General features: G+C 45.2%; 1 long non-coding RNA gene across 1 annotated transcript in view; it reads left to right on the top strand.

The window, feature by feature from the left end:
* Nucleotides 1–16,494, top strand: part of LOC109028432 (uncharacterized) — a 47,563-nt gene extending 31,069 nt beyond the window's left edge. The window contains exons 2-3 of the long non-coding RNA XR_002007475.3: nt 13,668–13,859; nt 14,438–16,494. This is a non-coding gene — a long non-coding RNA (uncharacterized lncRNA). The remainder of the gene's footprint in view (nt 1–13,667; nt 13,860–14,437) is intronic.
* The last annotated feature ends 1,026 nt before the right edge of the window (nt 16,495–17,520 follow it).

Raw genomic sequence — 17,520 nt, forward strand, 5'->3', positions numbered from 1 at the left:
CGGTGGCTCACGGCTGTAATCCCAGCACTTTGGGAGGCTGAGGCCAGCGGATCACGAGGTCAGGAGATCGAGACCATCCTGGCTAACATGGTGAAACCCTGTCTCTGCTAAAAAATACAAAAAAAATTAGCTGGGCGTGGTGGCGGGCACCTGCAGTCCCAGCTACTGGGCAGGCTGAGGCAGGAGAATGGTGTGAACCCAGGAGGTGGAGCTTGCAGTGAGCCAAGATTGCACTACTGCACCTCCAGCCTCGGCGGCAGAGCAAGATTATGTCCACCATCCCCCCAAAAAAATAAAATAAAAGACAAATAAATAAATAAGATAAGATAAAATAAAATGAAATAAAATTCATTTTCTCCAAATCTCATTCTACTCTGGGCTGTGGCCCTTCTGGCTAGTGTATTTGGATTCTTTTATTTGCAATGATAGAGAACCAAACGCAAACTAGCTAAAGCAAAACAGGTAATTAATTGGCTCTCATAACTGAAAAGTCTGAGGACAGACCAATCTTCAGAAATTGTCTTGTTCAGGGATGCACACATCAGCATCAGCAACCGATCATTCATTCTATTTATCTGTTCTCCTTGGCTTTATTCTTAGAGAGCATCTTTGGCCTCCAAGAAGCCTTAGGCTTATATTCTTCACTGCTGTAGAGCACAAAAGAAAAACCTCCTTCCAGAGCCTGTAAATGAAAGTTCCAGGGTTAGCACTGATTGGAGCCTTGGCTTGGGTCACATGCCTGCTCCTAAACCAAGCACTCTTGCAAGGCAGCGCTAAGCTCTGATTGGCCAGGAAGAGTCACATGTCCACTCCTGGAGCTGGGGTAAGGGCCAGCTCCACTTGAACTGAGTATGGCAGGTTTCCAGAGGATCATTTGGGGACTGCTGCTGAAAGAAAGAGAATAAATGCTGAGTTGCAAAAACAAAAACAAAAAACAAACAAAAAAACATAGAAGAGCACCTCAGTGCTTGTAAGGTATCTGACATAGAGTAGTTATTCCATAAATCTCTGGTGAATGATTTAAAAACTACTGGCATCCACGATGTGCTTCTTCCATGCCCATCTTTCGCTAATGTTTTTACCAATGGTGCCAAAGTTGATGCTTGTGGTTGTCTACAGAAGAGCCATTTTCCCTTTCTCTCTTATAAATAAAACCTGATTTAGATGAGATATTAAGGGCTCTGCACATCAGGGAAGAGGATGCCTGGGGGAAAACCAGAGCAATCTGAACTCATGGTTCTCAAACTTCAGTGATCTCAGACACACCTCGAGGGCTCATTATAACACAAATTGCTTCCCAGCACAGGGGTCATGTTTTGCAAATCATGTTCTAGAGAGACCACTCTCGTTCAAGGATGGAGGACAGCTAGAAGGTGGAGAGGGTCTTAAGTGGGAAAACCAGATAAGAGGCCATCATCACAAGGTTCAAAGTGAGGGGAAAGAGAAGCAAACTGGAATACTGGCCATGGCATGAACTGAGCACCATGTGGAAGATCCCTGTCTTAGAGACAGGGGCAGTTAGACTTGTCAAAGGATTAGCTATGGAAACTGAGAAAGGAAACAAAGATGACCGCCAAACGTCCACCTTGGGTAAAGGGGAATGGAGAAGTTCACAGAAATAGGGAGCAGAGAGGGAAGAGAACTTTCCATAGAGGTGAGCTCAACTCTGTATATATAGAATGAGTGGTGCTGGCAGCCACATCAGTGGAGTTGTCCAGTGGACACTTGGATAAGTGGAGGAGAGTATTAGTTTGTTCTGATGCTGCTAATAAGGACATGCCCAGGACTGGGTAATTTATAAAGGAAAAAGGTTTAATTGACTCACAGTTCCACATGACTGGGGAGGCCTCTCAATCATGGCAGAAGGTGAAGGGGAAGCAAGACACATCTTACATGGCAGCAGGCAAGAGAGAGCTTGTGCAGGGGAACTCCCATTTATAAAACATCAGATCTCATGAGACTGGTTCACTAACATGAGAACAGTATGGGGGAAACCATCCCCATGATTCAATTATCTCCACCTGGCCCCCTCCTTGACATGTGGGGATTATTAAACTTCAAGGTGAGATTTGGATGGGGACACAGCCACACCATATCAAGGAGAGAGGCCCAGGTCAGATAGACAGATGTAATGCCAGCAGCCTGTAAATAGCCACTGGGAGGCAGAGATGTTTGAAAGACCAAGAAAGGGGTGAAAAGAAAGAAGAGGACACAGAATAAAGCAGCAGTGGTTAAGCAGCAATAAAGCAAACCGTAGAGTGTATATTGTGCCTATGAGGATGGCTTCAGCTACAAGCAGCAGAAAACAAGGTCTGAATGGGCTTGAACAATAAGGCACAGTCATTGCCTCCCATGCTAAGTCCGTGGGCTGGGGTTTGCAGGGTTGGCTGATTTCATGTCTCTATGCCACCATCAAGGATCCAGGTGCTTTCCAGATATTTCGCTCAGTGAGCTGACTTAGTCCTGCTTGTTCCCCTCACAGCTGCAAGATGGCTTTAGCAGTTCCAGGTATCATATCAGACATGAAAATCTCCAGCGGGGAGAAAGCACCATCTCCTCCTGGGTTCTCTTCTTTAATACTGAGAGATCCTTTCCAGAAGCCTGCAGCAGACTTCCCTCATTGCCTGTGCCCATCCTAATCTCATCACTGGTAAGCGGAGTGGGAATTCCATGTAGTATTCTCCAAGAGTGGCCACAGACCAGTGGTACCAGCAGCACCTGGGGACTCTGTAGGAATGAGAACTCTCTGGCCCCACCCCAGACACACTGAATCAGAGTTGCTGGGGTTGGGGCTTTCTAGCTGATTCTGGTGCAGGCTAAAGTTTGGGAACCTCTGCCCTGGAAAAGTCAAACAAGCCAACAAACAAAAAAGCCTGAATTGGATGGTGCTAATATGTCTCGGCTAAGAAAAGCTCAGCAATAGCCCTTATGCAGTCACAAAATAAAACCCCACTTTTCTTCACGAGGCTTTCTTGGCCATAGCCTATCTTTTAGCTCCAGCCTCCCCCATATCCCTGGCATCTCTTTTTCCCTGGCCGGGTAGAACCTTGATTTCATGGATTTATGCCTTTGCTAGAGTTCTGGCCCATCTTGTTCATCCACTTATCCTTCAAGGTGAATCTTTCCTGAGAACTCCACCCTGACTCCCTGCGACAGGAACCAGGGATCTTCCCCTCTCCTGTGAAACCCTTAAATGGCCAAACCACATACTGCATCATCGTGGTATGTCTCTCTGTCTGGGACTCGGCTTCTGGGGGCAGAAACACCTGCTCTTCTCCTCATAACCCAGCTCCTAGGGCAGTGCCCAGCACTAAGCTAGCCCATACTGGAGATTACTTGAATGAATGAAGTTCCCCTAGAAATAATGTCTTTCATCTGTGTACCGTTCACCCTCCTGAGAATAAAAAGCCCTATACAAACAGTGGCTCATAAATAAGGCATCCGAATGGCCACCAAACACCTAAACTTATGTCAGGAATTCCAAGGCCAAGAGCTTAATTGTGAACATCAGAAAAAACAGTATTTGATCCTGGCTCTGCTTGGTTACTAGCTGTGCAACCTTGGGCCAATTGTCTAATTTTGCTAAGTATTGTTATTCTCATCTGTAAGTTGGGAATATTAATAGCATCCAAATCAGTCTTATGATAATGTGAGTTGAGGCGCTGATATGGTTTGGCTGTGTCCCCGCTCAAATCTCACCTTGAATTCCCTTGTGTTGTGGGAGGGGCCAGGTGGGAGGTGACTGAATCATGGGAGCAGGTCTTTCCCATGCTATTCTCGTGATAGTGAATAAGTCTCACGAGATCTGATGGTTTTATAAAGGCGAGTTTCCTTGTGCAAGCTCTCTTCTCTTGTCTCCTGCCATGTGAGACATGCATTTCACCTTCCACCATGATTGTGAGGCCTCCCCAGCCACGTGGAACTGTGAGTCCATTAAACCTCTCTCTTTTGTAAATTTCCCAGTCTCGGGTATGTCTTTATCAGCAGTGTGAAAACAGACTAATACTGGCACCTTGCTTGCCATACAGTAAGGCTCTAAAAATGCTGGCTCTTATTATTATTGGTTTCTGACAACCGTTCAAGTATTACAAGCAAACAGGTGCAGCGACTTGGTCAGTTCTGGTTTCAGTTGCCTCATTTCTAGGAGGCAATCAGCAGAAGATGATAAGGGGACTCATATAATGTGGCTAGAGGCTTCTGAAGCTGCCTGATGTAGTCAGTTGGACCCAAATAAGAAATTGCAATGTGCTGCCCAAAGTTGTTCTAGGCAATCTCCTTGCGTGTGTGTGTTAAGGGAGAGAAGGAAAAAGCCACCAAGGAACAAAGACATCTGCTCTATGGAGACCCCTTCTGCCTGCTTGACAAGCTCTTCTTCATCCCTCAAAATGTAATCCAGACATTCTCTCTCTCCAGAAGCTGTCCCTGTGTCCTGAGTGGTCACTCAGCTTCAATGTCTCCTCTGACCCTGGTTCTGACACTTGCTTTAGCCTCGTTGCACTGTGTGCCATGGTTGCTGACCCATCTGTCTTCAGCAGTAGACTATGAGCTCCCTGGGCCTAGCCCAAGGCCTGGCACAGAGGAGGGTGCAAAGTTGGTGGTCTTTCTCCTTCTCTAAGGAGTGTTATGTCTCTTTGGAGGAGCCTCAATTGACCTACAAAACAACCACAGCAAGCTTTCAGTATGGTGCTTACAACCTCAGCCTGGGCTCAAGAGACCTCGATCCTGCCATCAGTACCCTGTGGATGATGGGGCTCACAACCTGGGTGGTCAGAGGAGTTGGGCAGCCAAAGGATGAATGCATTTATGGTGGGATAGGAGTCGGCACAGCCAGGAAGAGAGGACAGCCCAAGAGAGGGCAGGGAAGGGACCCCCAGAATGGTGAGAGCCTTGGCCTTGTGCCCCAGTGAGGCTGTCCCAGACTCTTATCACAGCCTCAGGGCAATCAAGGCACCTATTCCTGCAACATCCCCCAACCCCATCCCACATGGCCAGAGCACAAATCCTAGTTAAAAATCCCCATGGACTTTGTTTACTGGGCTCCAGCTCTGGTTCTGGCATCAGCAGTTTGCATCTCTGATTAGCAACATTCTTATGATTTCTGTCCTACATCAGAAATGTAACAGCAATGTGGCAAGGATGGAGGCAGCCCCCTGCCCCTCCCCGTGTCTGAAAGCTTCCTCAGTGCTCAGTGGTGTTGCTGCTTGGGCATGTTAACTCTTCATCCTACAGGTCTGGACAGGGAGGGTGTGCATACAGAAGGAGGAAGGAGAACCAGGAAGGAGTTTCTTATCATGGCAGATCATAATATACACACCTGAACCTTTTCCTTAATCCTTCATGCCCTACCTCTTCCTTCGTTTTCATTTCTAATACTCATGGCTTACCCAAAATGCCAGAAGTCCACACTGCCATAAAAACCAAGAAAAGGAAACAGAAAAACAAGCCATTTCTTCTTTCTTATTAACTCAACAATCCCATGATCCACTGTATGTGTTTTTAGGGAAAGGATCACAGAGGTCAATCCACGTATCAGTGATCCTGATGTTTCTATCAAATGAATCATTTGAAATGGGATCTTCAGTTTATTTGAGCAGAATCACATCAGCGCTGTTCACAATGAAAAGTGTCTATGCCATGTGTTTGGATGTGAAGAAGTTTTTATCACAGCGAAAGTATAAAGGCTTGTATTACAACCTGGTAATCTCAGTGGCTTCCAGTTCTTGGCTTAGTTGGAGTCAACTTTGCTTAAAGAGAGGAAACCTATGTATAGCCAACCTAATAAATGAAAGTAGCCCAGCCCAGTTTCCAAGGTGGTAAAGCAATACACCCACAAGCCACAAAACCCCACTCTGGGAAAAAGTGAGGCAGACTTTTGGCCTATCGTGCTTTTTATCCTTTTCTTTCCACCCCTCTTTCTTTCCCACACACCAGGGGGGTGAAAGACACAGTGTCATTTGTACGGATCAAGCTTTCTTCTTGTAAGTTTCCAGTTAAACATTCTTTTGTAGCTGACACCTATTAATAATTTAAAGTGCTTGCTCTTTTGAACAATGATCAAAATTAAGCTATTACCCACAGGGGGATATTTACATACAGTTAGTCGGCAGCTGTTTAACAGCCTTTTCCATTCAAGATTTCTTGTGACCCTCTCTATCATTAGTAAGCAGAAGAATATTTGATGATGGTATGATTTTTTTCTTCTGTATATTTGATAAATGACCACTGGGAATCACTTAGGAAGAAAATAAGGTAATTCTTTGTGATTTCTGCAGGCTGCTGAAGTTATGAAAGAAGGGCAATTACTTTTAGATCCATCTACATGCAATTTACTAATAAGCCACAGAAGGCAGAAACATGTAATTAGTAATTACTATAGTATGTAGTGATTCGAGGCTTACCCAGTCAGTCTATGGGCCTATAATCTAGTAGGAGAAAATGAAATGAGTTAGTTCACACAAGCAAGCCCCATTATATTTAAAGCAAGTTGCTGACAATAAAACTAACTGATGTTTACAGAGATCATGGCAGTACATCGCGCGTTGCTACATCCAGCCTCTTGCCTGACCCCTACCCCTGGGCTGATGTAAAATAGCCTCCTTGCCTCCATTTTTAATGAGGGCCAGATTCAAAATGTGTTGAGGGGTTTCTTGAGATCACAGGCTAATGAGGAGTGGGCCTGGATCCTGAGCTTCAGGTTGCAGGCCCATTGCTGTCCACAACATCATAATGTCACCTAGTCATGCTGCCAGATCGGTGACTCACATCCTAGGAGTCAGACATATACAGGACTCAGAAGCCAAAGGTGCATATTTATGATGGAGTTGGAGGCTGTGAAGAGAAGGAAGAAGAACAATGGACATGAGACAAGTGCCTAGTTTTGAGGGAGGGACACTGGACATTTAATGCATATTATCTTCTTGACAATAGCTAGGTATTATTGTGCCTATATTACCTCCTATATTTACAGGAGAGGAAATCGAGCTTCAGTGGGGTCACTTGGTCAGGATCTCTCAAAGTGTTAAGTGGCGGAGCTGAACTATGATGCTGGGTAAGTCTGACTTCAATAGCAGCAATCTCTCTCCCTCACACCTGGTGGGTGTGACTCCTTATTCCAGCAAACTAAGTGTATCTTCATCAAGTATCTCAAAAAGAGTAATTTGGAGCAAATAAGCGAGCTCATAGATAACAGGATCTTAAAGCTGACTGTTTTGTCCCAGAAATCTCAATTTTAGGAATCTATCCTAAAAATAAAAAGGCAATCCAAAAAAAAAAAAAAAAGAAACACTGCAGATAAGAGTTTATATGAAGAGATGTTCAACAAAGATGCTATTTATAACAACAAAACCTGGGAAAAGACTTCAAACACCCAGTAACACAGTAATAGAGAATTAAGTTATAGTTATAACTATATGATGGAATATTAGGCAACTGTGAACAATAATATCAATGAAGTGTTTGTAATAACACTGAAGAGCCTTAAAACCTAACGGAGAGTAAGGCAAGATACAAATGTCTGTGTAAGTTAGAACTCATTTATGTAAACTAATATTTATGGAAAGAGAGATGTAGACCAAAATAGTATATGGTAGCTTCATGGGTATCGTATTTTTAAAATAACAGCTTAATTGAGATATAATTCACATACCCAAAAAATCCACCCTTCTAATGTGTAATATTTTTTAGTTTTAGTATATTCACAGAACTGTAAAATCATCACCATTCTCTAGTTTTAGGAAGATCCCACAATCCTGTACCTATTCACGGTTGTTCTCATTCTTCCCACACTCAGCCCCTGGTGAATACTTATGTTTTTTCTGTCTCTATAAATCTGCCTGTTTTGGACATTTCACATAAATGGAATCATACAATATGTGTCCCTTTGTGATGGGCTTTTTTCACTTATCACGATGTTTTCAAGGTTCATCCATGTTGAAGTGTGTATCATCAGTACTTCATTCATTTTTAAGGCTGAGTAATATTCCATTGTATGGATATAACACGTTGTGGTTATTCATGCATAAGTTGATAGACATTTGGGTTGTTTCCACTTTTTGGCTATTATGAATATTGTTGATATGAACATTGATGTACAGTATTTTCAAATTCTCTTGGGCATATGCTGAGAAGAGAAATTACTAGTAACTCTATGTTTAATATTTTGAGGAAATGTCAAACTGTTTTCCAAAGTGGCTGCACTATTCTACATTCTCACCAGGAAAAAATGGGGTTACAAGTTGTCTATGCCCTTGCCAAAACTTGTTATTATTTTTCTTTTTCTTTTTAACCATACTAGTGGATATGAAGTGGTATGTCATTATGGTTTTGATTTGCACTTCCTAATACCTTACCACTAGCCATGTTGAGCATCTTTTCATGTGTTTATTGGAAATTTGTGTATTTTGTTTGGATAAGTGTCTATTGAAATTCTTTGCTCATTTTTAAATAGGGTTATTTGTCTTTTTGTTATTGCGTTCTATGAGTTCTTTATGTATTCTGGATACTAATGTCTTATCAAATATATTATTTGCAAACATTTTCTTCCATTCTATAGGTTTTGTTCTCACTTTCTTGATAATATTGCTGACAGCACTTAAGTTTTTAATTTTGAGGAAGCTCAATTTATTTATTTTTCATTTTGTTGCTTGTGTTTTTGATGTCATATATAAGAAACAATTGCCTAACCCAAAGTCTTGAAGATTTATTCATATAATTTCCTCTAAGAGTTTTATGGTTTCAGGTTTTACATTTTCATCCATAATTCATTTGCATACAACGTGAGGTGGGAGTCCAACTTCATTCTTTGGCGTGTGGATATTCAGTTGTCCTGGCGCTGTTAGTTGATTTAACTGTTATTTCCTAATTGAATTGTCTTGACATATTTGTCAAAAATCGATTGACTGTAAATGTAAGGGTTTTATTTATGGACTCTGTACTTTATTCCACTGATCTATATATCTATCCTTGTGCCAATACCACACTGTCTTGAATACTGCAGCTTTGTAGTAATTTTTGAAATCAGGAAGTGAGAGTTCTCCAACTTGTTTCTTCTTTTTAAAGGTCTTTTGGACTATTTTGAGTTCCTTGCAATTCCATGTGAATTTTAGGATTGGCTTCTCAATTTTCACAAAAAGGCAGCTAGAATTTTGATAAGGATTGCACTGAATCTGCAGATCTGTTTGTTAGGGATCGCCATCCTGTGAAGGATATGATGGCGGTGCCTACTTTAAATCCTGCGGCTTATTCTGTGCTGTAAGTGAACGCCTTCTTTGCCTGGCAAGAGCAGTGCAGCTCCATAACGTTAAGGTGGGCTTGGAAATGACATCTCTATGGAGAAAACCTATTAGGGCACAGCAGCTGCTCCCCTGAGGCCAGTTCTCGGCCACTCCATACACCACACGTTTTCTATTACTTAGTCCAGCAAGGCTTTAAATACCTCAGGGCACCCCCTCTGCCATTTCCTGTGGAATACTATTTCACAGTCTAATAGATCTTCCTAAGGGAATTTCCCTGTTACTTAGCCCACATTTCCTTTTAAGTTTAAGTCCATTGCTTCCTTAGGACCATGCCATTCCAGACTGATCTGTCTACTTGGGATTCCCATATTTCATCGCCCCAGAGGTCATATTATTTCCAGATTGTTGGGTAAACTCTGAGTTTGATAGACGTGGGCTTGAAGAGGAGGTCTCTGGTGAAGGCTGACATGGGGCTCCCTTAGGCTCATGAAACCAAGAGCAAATGTGGCCAATCCAGAGAAACCCAGGAGCCAAGGCCCTCCTGGCCAGAAACTGGAAGAGCCCTCTCTGCAGATTAGGGAAGAATGATGTGCCCCAACTTTTGTTGTATGAAAGCTGGGGTTCTAGTACTCCCCAGGCTCCAGCAAGAAGGGCAAGGTAGAGGTGCCAGCCAAGTGCCTGCTTGGTAAGCTCACAGGAAAGCCAGCCCCCAGAGCTGCAGGGGCTTCCCTCATCACTGTAGAGGGAAGACAAGGGAGAATTAGAAGGAACCTCAGAAGAGAGAGGAGCCAGACAGGACAAGGTGAGGAATGAGCATGTCTGAGTGCCTCCTGTGTCCAAGATCGGTGCTGTGTCTTTCCTATATTATCCACTCGATCTTGCATCAGCCCATCTGGTCTGGGGGTCCTAAGGAGGAACTGTGATGCAGAGAGATGAAGCCACCAGCCTAAGCCATACAGCAAGCAAGGGAGCAGGCCAGGGGCTCAGACCCACATTGATTTTTCTCCAAAATCTACATTATTTCTGGTGCATAGCTGTGCCTCAGTTTCTTCAACTATGAAATGGAGCTGATGCAATATCACAGAGCTGCTTAGAGGACTGAGAAAATCTAGGTAAAAAAAATCAGGCTGGATAAATGTTATATTGCTTTCTTCCTTTCTTGCTTCTGGATGGCTGATCAGGGCCATTTCTCCAAGTAATTTAGCAAGGCGAGTGTCTGCGGTCCCTCTCCTCCCCGCCTCCTGCCCTGCACTGATAAGTTTTATTAGCAAAGAGGGAAGGGATTTTCTATGACCAAATTTCTTCTGAGCTTTTCAGGAGAAATTGTTGGAGCTGGCTGGTCCCTCGGCTGGCACTTCATCCTGGTGGGATTTCCTGGCCTGCGGGGGTGAGGGCGAGGGCTATGGAACCTGTCTGGCCTGAGGAGGGAGGGCCGGACAATGTTATTCTTCCGAAGGGGAAAATCATCATTTGGATTCTTGGGTTTATGTACCCTGGGCGCCAGGGAAGCAGCTGGAATTTGCCTGGAAACCACAGTGCTGTCTGTTTGGTTCTCAATGGGTGGTTGGGGACTGCGTTTGACAGTTTCTCACCTGCCTTTCTGTTCTGCATAATAAGAACCAGTTCTCGGGGCGTCTCAGTGGCTCTGCTGAGCTGGGGCTGCCGCTGGGTTTCCTGAAAAGGGGTTGTGTGTGTGGGGAGACATGTATGTGCCTGTATATGTATGTACATGTGTGGGTATGGGTAAGTATGTGTTTGTGGGCATGTGTGTGTATGGATACGCATGTGCCTGTGTGTGTGTGTGCATGTATGTGTTTGTGTGTGTCAGTGTGTAGGTGTGTTTGTGTTGGAAGCACAAGTATGTGTGAGTATACATGTGTGTTACCTAAATGTGTTGATGTGCATGTGTGTGCATGTGCCTTTGTTTCTGTTTCCACTAAATGCCAGATGTGGGTCCCAGGGATGCCCCTCGAGATGCCCCACTCACCCAGTTACCTCAACCTCCCTTGAGAAGCAGTGGGTGCCCGGGAAGCCACCTACTCTGAGTCTTACTCTGCCTCATACCAGTCATGTGTCCCGCCAAGGCCTTCTGTACCCTCACCCCTGATCCCACAAGTTCACTCACTCATTCTTAAAGGTTCAACTCATGTCATTCTCTACCTCCTCCTGGAAGCCCTCTCATTCTGACTCTCTCCCCATACCTGGGTTGAAATCCTTTCTCTGAGTGTCCATCTGTGTCAGCACTGAAATCTACTGTCTTCAGCAGATTCTACCCTGGGTAGCACATGACTCTCTACACATCAGCTTCCCACCCTGGACTGTGAGCTCCCTAGGAAGGGGCTAGTGGTTGGTTCTTCTCTGTCTCCTGGAGTCTAGTACTATAAGACACCTCTTAGATATTCAATTCATGTATGTGGAAGGAGTAAATGAATGAATATTCTTCATATCTCAGTGTTCTCACCTATAAATTGCAGGAACAATATTTCACATGGTTCATTGGAGGATCACATGAGATGAATTATGTGAAAGCATGTTTTAAAATGTCAGGCAACACAGCAATGCAGCTCTCTCGGGATCAGGGACACCCAACAGTTGAACAGGATAGCAGGCAACAGGCATGGTACAGAGAGAGCTGACTTTGGAGTCAGAAGGTCCTGTTTCAAATTCTGGCTCCACTACTCAGCATCTGATTGACCCTGGATGAGTTACTCACTCTCAGCCTTCATTTGTACAACTGTAGGAAGGAGCTATTTATACTTTTCATATTGGCATAAGAAACAGCCTATGCAAAGGGCATGGCACCCTGTGACATCCAGTGAAACTTGGTTAAGCAGAAGAATACTCACAAGGCCATGGGTGCCGACAGCAGAGGTGGTGTGTGTGCAGGAGGTCCCAGGACCTTGGGCAGTGGGCAATGAGTGTGCCCTAGAGGTGGGAGTCTGGAGCTGGGCTCAGGGAATGGGGCTATGGCAAAGCAGGAGGGGCTCTGCGGGGTGAGTCGGAGTGGGTACAGGATGGAAGAAAATGGCCATGTGAGTTGGGGGTTGTATTCTATTCATTTGCTGTTGCTGCTTAACAAACTCCCAGAAACTGAGTGGCTAAAAACAACATTTGTTTGCAAAATCTCATACTTACAGGTCAGAAGTCTGTACAGAGCTCAGCTGGGCTTCCCAGTAAGGGTCTCATAAGGCTGAAATCAAGGTGTCAGCCAGGCTGCATTCTCCCCTGGAGGCTCAACTTGGGAGAGATTTGCTTCCCTTAGGCTGTTGGAAAAAATCTGCTTGCAACTCTGGAAGTGAGGTTTCCATTTCCTTGCTGGCAGCTGGCCAGGGATCTCTCTCACCTCCTAGAAGCTGCCATCAGATTCTAGTCTCATGTCTCTCTCCCAACAGAGCAGCCAACCTCTTCCTTCTTACTCACGTCCTCTTTCAGGAAGGGCCAAGTCCTTCTAGCAAGCACCTACACTTGCTTTAGCCAGGCCCATCTAGGATTATCTCTCTTTTGAATAACACAAAGTCAACTGGTTTGGGACTTTAATTACACAAAAAAATCCATTCACTTTAGCCAAATATGGCCTAATTGTAGAAGTAAGAGCCCAACATATTCGCAGGTTCTCTTTTAGAAAGAAAGGAGATCATAGAGATCTTGTGTACTGGGGGGGGGGGGGGGGGGGGGGTGGGGGGGGGTGGGAGGTAGGGGGAAGCAGCCCTCTTGTAATTCTGTGCACCAGAGGGTTATCAAGCTGTTTTTTCTGGCTGTGCTGTGAGGCTAGAATTCCAGGAAGGAGGGTTTTGCTGTCTGTTCTCTACCCACCCTCACAGCTGACAAGACCAGCAGCGGAAGGGTGACCATATGTCCCTGCTGGCTTACATAGTCCTGGTTTACGCCTGGTTTTTGGGTGTGATTATCAACAGTACCCCCTGTCATTCTCATAACTGAACCAGATTGGAGGAAAAAGTATATTGTCATTGGGGTTAAAGGAAGCAGCCGCTCTCCAGAGTGTCCCAGGCTCTTTGGGGAGAAGGAAGTTGGAGGCATGTAAGCTGTTGTCACGGGCAACATGAGTGAAACTGCCCCAGCCAAGGAAAAACCTTAAAAGGAGAAGGTCCAAGGAGATCAGTGTGTGCAGAGGCTGTGCTTCATGCCAGGTGATTGGGATAAGGTCTCTTATTGTGTTCTAACAACGATCCTATGGGAATGACAGTATTGCCCCAAATTTATGGCTGATGAAACTGAGGCTCGGAAGATAACATTGAGCAGAGCAAGGTCCCAGTTCACACCACCAGGACGTGGAAGGCCTGGAATTCAAGTTGACTCACCTGGACCTCACATCAAGTTAGCTGCACCTGTACCCTCCAGCCACCTCCCTCTCCGGGGCCGTCCCAACAACACACACTGGGTACCCCTCTTATGGTCATCTGTTTCTTTCCACAGTGACATTTTCCCCTGACTGACAACAAGTTACAAGGCTGATTTCTGGGAAGTGATAAACTCATATCGTGGGTGCTGGGATCTGTTCATCCATGGGAAAAATCAACCAGCTCTCAAGCATTTGATTTTCTCCTGAGAGTGATGTCAACAGACTCTCTACCTTAGAATGGGTCTCGAATGCCAGCTCCACAGGAGGTAAAGCTATGTCTTCTTCATTGCTGCCTCCCCAATGTCTAGCAATGCTCTGGTATAGTACATGGTTCTCACTAAATATTTGTTCAAAGGATGAGTGAATAAACCCTTGACTCAGGGGAAACTTAACTTCAATATCAAAGCCAACTTATCTCTTTGAAAACGCATTTCAACAAAGAATTGGGGGTGAGGTCCTGGAGTCCAGTGTGGGGGAATGTGCCCAACAATTTTTCTACCTGTCTGGCTAAACCTTCTGTTCATAAGACCCCGTGCCATGGGAATGCGATAATACACATTTTAAAATAACAGCTAAGACCATTGATTTACATGCATTCCCCATGTCTAAGAGTGAATTAACTGTCAGTGACCACATCCATCAACTCATGGGGGATTAGTGTGAGAGATTTGCACAGTTTTCTGAACAACACACATGGGCGTGCCAAACATAGGTTTCTGCTGACCCAGAAGGCATCACAGTTTGTGTAGTGAGGTCCACATCAAGCTGGAAAACCTGATGGAGGGACTTTGTCTGGGGCAAAGCAATGGTGCTGATTACTCATCTCGCCTTTGCGTTCGCACAGGTTGTCCTGATTGATTGCAGGATGGTGCGGACTAGAGCAGAAGCTTCCTCCTCTGCTGAAGCAGGGTGGCAGGGCATCTGATAGCATTTGCCACAACATCGCTTCTGATTCATCAGGTTGCTTTCTCTGGGAGAGAAATCTGCCTTGAATGGAGTTATCCTAAACTCCGACGCCCAATGCAAGTAAACTCTTCAGAAAGTGGGTGCCGCTCCGGGAAAGCCAGGCTTTTTTGTGCTGGGAAACACACTTTGTGAGAAGAAAATGGCTGCAGAACAAAGACAAGAAAGCAAGAAAAAGAAAAGCTAAAGGAATTCTACTTCCTGTGCTCAGGGGTTGGGGAAGCCTGTGGAAATGCTCTGTAGGTTTCTCATCGAGGCGATTTTATGTCAGGGCAAATACATAATTGTTGGGCTCTCCTAGGCCCAGGCTTGACGCTATTTCTACCACCTATTAGCTGCGTGACCTTACAGAGAGCTGTAAATGCTCTGAGCTTCTGTTTCCTCATTTGTTAAAGGGGGAAAATAATAACTACCCCAACTCTTAGGGTTTTTATAGGATGGGATCCTGTGCCAAGATGCCTATGCCTCCTCCTTTTGGGGTTTGAATGAATGTTAAAGTCTTCACCCATCAGGCAAACCCAAACAACAGTAACAAAAGGCATATGTAGTCTGACAAAGACTATTTTAGAAAATGGTTCTAAATACATTTGTAGGAAAAGTCTTATAGAGGTACACAGATGAACACACATTGAACATGTTATTTTTATCAAAAATAACAAGAGTTTTACAAAACATTCAGAGATCCAGGACACATAGGGCTTCCCAGCCCACATGGACCACTCTTCTCATGCTGTGGCCATGTGTGCTCAGACGAATGTCTCAGACATAAGTGAGCCAGCCTTCACCTTTAGCAGAGCCAAACTGGGGTGCAACCAGGCCCTGGGCATTTATACCTGAAAATCTTGCCTAGCTTCAGGGAAGAGGCAGCAATCAGAACAGGTTCAGGCTCTTTGGCAGGGCTCGCCAGCCTCCAGGTTGAAGTCTTTTTCCTCTTGCTTCCCAGTCCCCACTTCTCAGCCAGTTGCTGCTGTCTTCCATTTGTGACCCTCTGCCTTCTTGCCTGGAATGTCCCCTTCCTTCTCTGTACTTGACCTTAGCTCTGCCCCTTGGAATACTGCTGCCTCTGGTCCTTTGAGAACTCTGTCTCCTCCATTCAAGGAGAGGAATCAAATAATCAAGGGGTTGTGTATCCCTGAAAAGAAAAAAAAAAGCATGTTGCTTTCTGCATTGATCACAGGTCAGCACCTTTTCTTTCATAAAATGGATGAAGCACAGGTCCAAAACCAAAGGAGCCCAGAGAAGCAGCAGGTTCTGTAAAAGGCAGAGTCCCTCCTGGCCCCAGAATATTCACAGCTAAGCCACCAAGATGCCTGCCAAGCAACGGAGTATTTTTTAATCGTTATTTCTCTCTTATAGGTGGGGGGAAAGAGTCATTTGTAGCCTGGCAACAGAGATCGGCGTGTTCTCCCTTCATGCCAAGCTGTAAACACAGCCTTCCCTATGTTCAGCCTAATGATGCTAAAAGGCCGGTGACCAGGAGAAATTAGGGTGATGGTGTTGATGGTTGCAGGCGTGGGTGGTGCAAACAGGACAGTAGTGAGTGTCGCAGAATTGGCACTGTGACCCAGGGGCTTTCAGTAGAACCCAAGAGCTCATTGGAAGAGTCCGAGATGAAGGGCAAGGAGTTCCTTCTAGACACAAGGCTGTTTCCTGCACTGGTCAGGGATGAGGTCCTGGAGTCCAGTGCAGGGGAAGTGTGCTATGGGGAAGGGCTGTAGGTGGTGGGGACAGCCTTGCTGCTCCCTCCTGGGGCACCCTCACTGGTCCCTGCTGGTGCCACCTCCTACCTGTCCCCCATGTACCTCTCCTCTGTGTTTTCCTCTGGTCCAGGCGCAAACTCTTCTCAGTGTGCCACAGCAGGCTTGAATGGGTCCAAGGAACATGTTCTTGAAACAAAGGTAAAAACAGGCCAGAAACACTAACTCAGGTGAGTGTACCCCCACCCCTCCCCCCACCCCCACCCCCTTCCCACCCCCCGCCCCATTGGCATCACCTTAGAAAGATTATATGAAGGAGTGGCTAAGAAGGTGGCCTTGGGGACAGACTGCCTGGATGCAAATCCTAATTACCAGCTGTGTGGCGTGGCAAATGACTGACTTCTGTGCCTTGGATTTCTCCTCTGGCAGGTCCAGGTAGAAATAATTTCTATAAAATAGAAGTTCATGTAAAGCACTGAAAACAGAGCCTGGCAATAGGAAATAAGTGCTAAAAGGATGTTAGCCATTATTATTATTGTTGTTATTATTATTGCTATTTCTGAAACATCTGACTGTAGGCAAGTAACATATTCATTCAGTTTTCTCCTATCAGGGTTGCGGTCAGGTTTAAATGAGCTTATGCACTGGGCTCATTGAGTACAGTTCCTGGCACCGAGTTGGTTCTGCAATCACTGTTTTCTATGGGTTCACTCTGTGGGCTAAGCCTGTGAGAGATGTGGCTGTGCCTACCTGGCAAACCATTGGCCTCTGTTCCCCACACAGAGCCAGGCACACAGCAGGTGCTCAGGAGGACACGTTGTTAGTCTACGAGTCTCTCCTTACCAGTAACTTACTCAGCACAAAGGGAGAAATAGTGATTTCACAGTGGAGAGGCCAAGCAGACACCACCCTAACTAAGGGGTCAAAGCAAACAGGGCCAACATCAGGACAGACCTGCATGACGTGCCCTGCAATGAGAGAACTTAGAAGGACACAGCAAAACTGCAGTAGGATTCCCTCCTGCCACCGACGTGAAGCTCGAACCCCACCTTGAGAAATGACCAGAGGAACTCAACTGAGGCACCTCTTACAAAGCAGCTGACCTGTCCCCAGAAATGTCAAGGTCAAGAAACAAAAAGGAAGACTAAGGAACTGTTCCAGATCAAAAGAGAATAAAAGATGTGACAATGGAATGCAATGCATAAACCTGGACTGAACTTGGACTGGATCCACAACTGGGAAAAAAATGGGTATCACTAACATTATT

Source organism: Gorilla gorilla, chromosome 8 (genome assembly GCF_029281585.2).
Source record: "Gorilla gorilla gorilla isolate KB3781 chromosome 8, NHGRI_mGorGor1-v2.1_pri, whole genome shotgun sequence".
Taxonomy (NCBI): domain Eukaryota; kingdom Metazoa; phylum Chordata; class Mammalia; order Primates; family Hominidae; genus Gorilla; species Gorilla gorilla.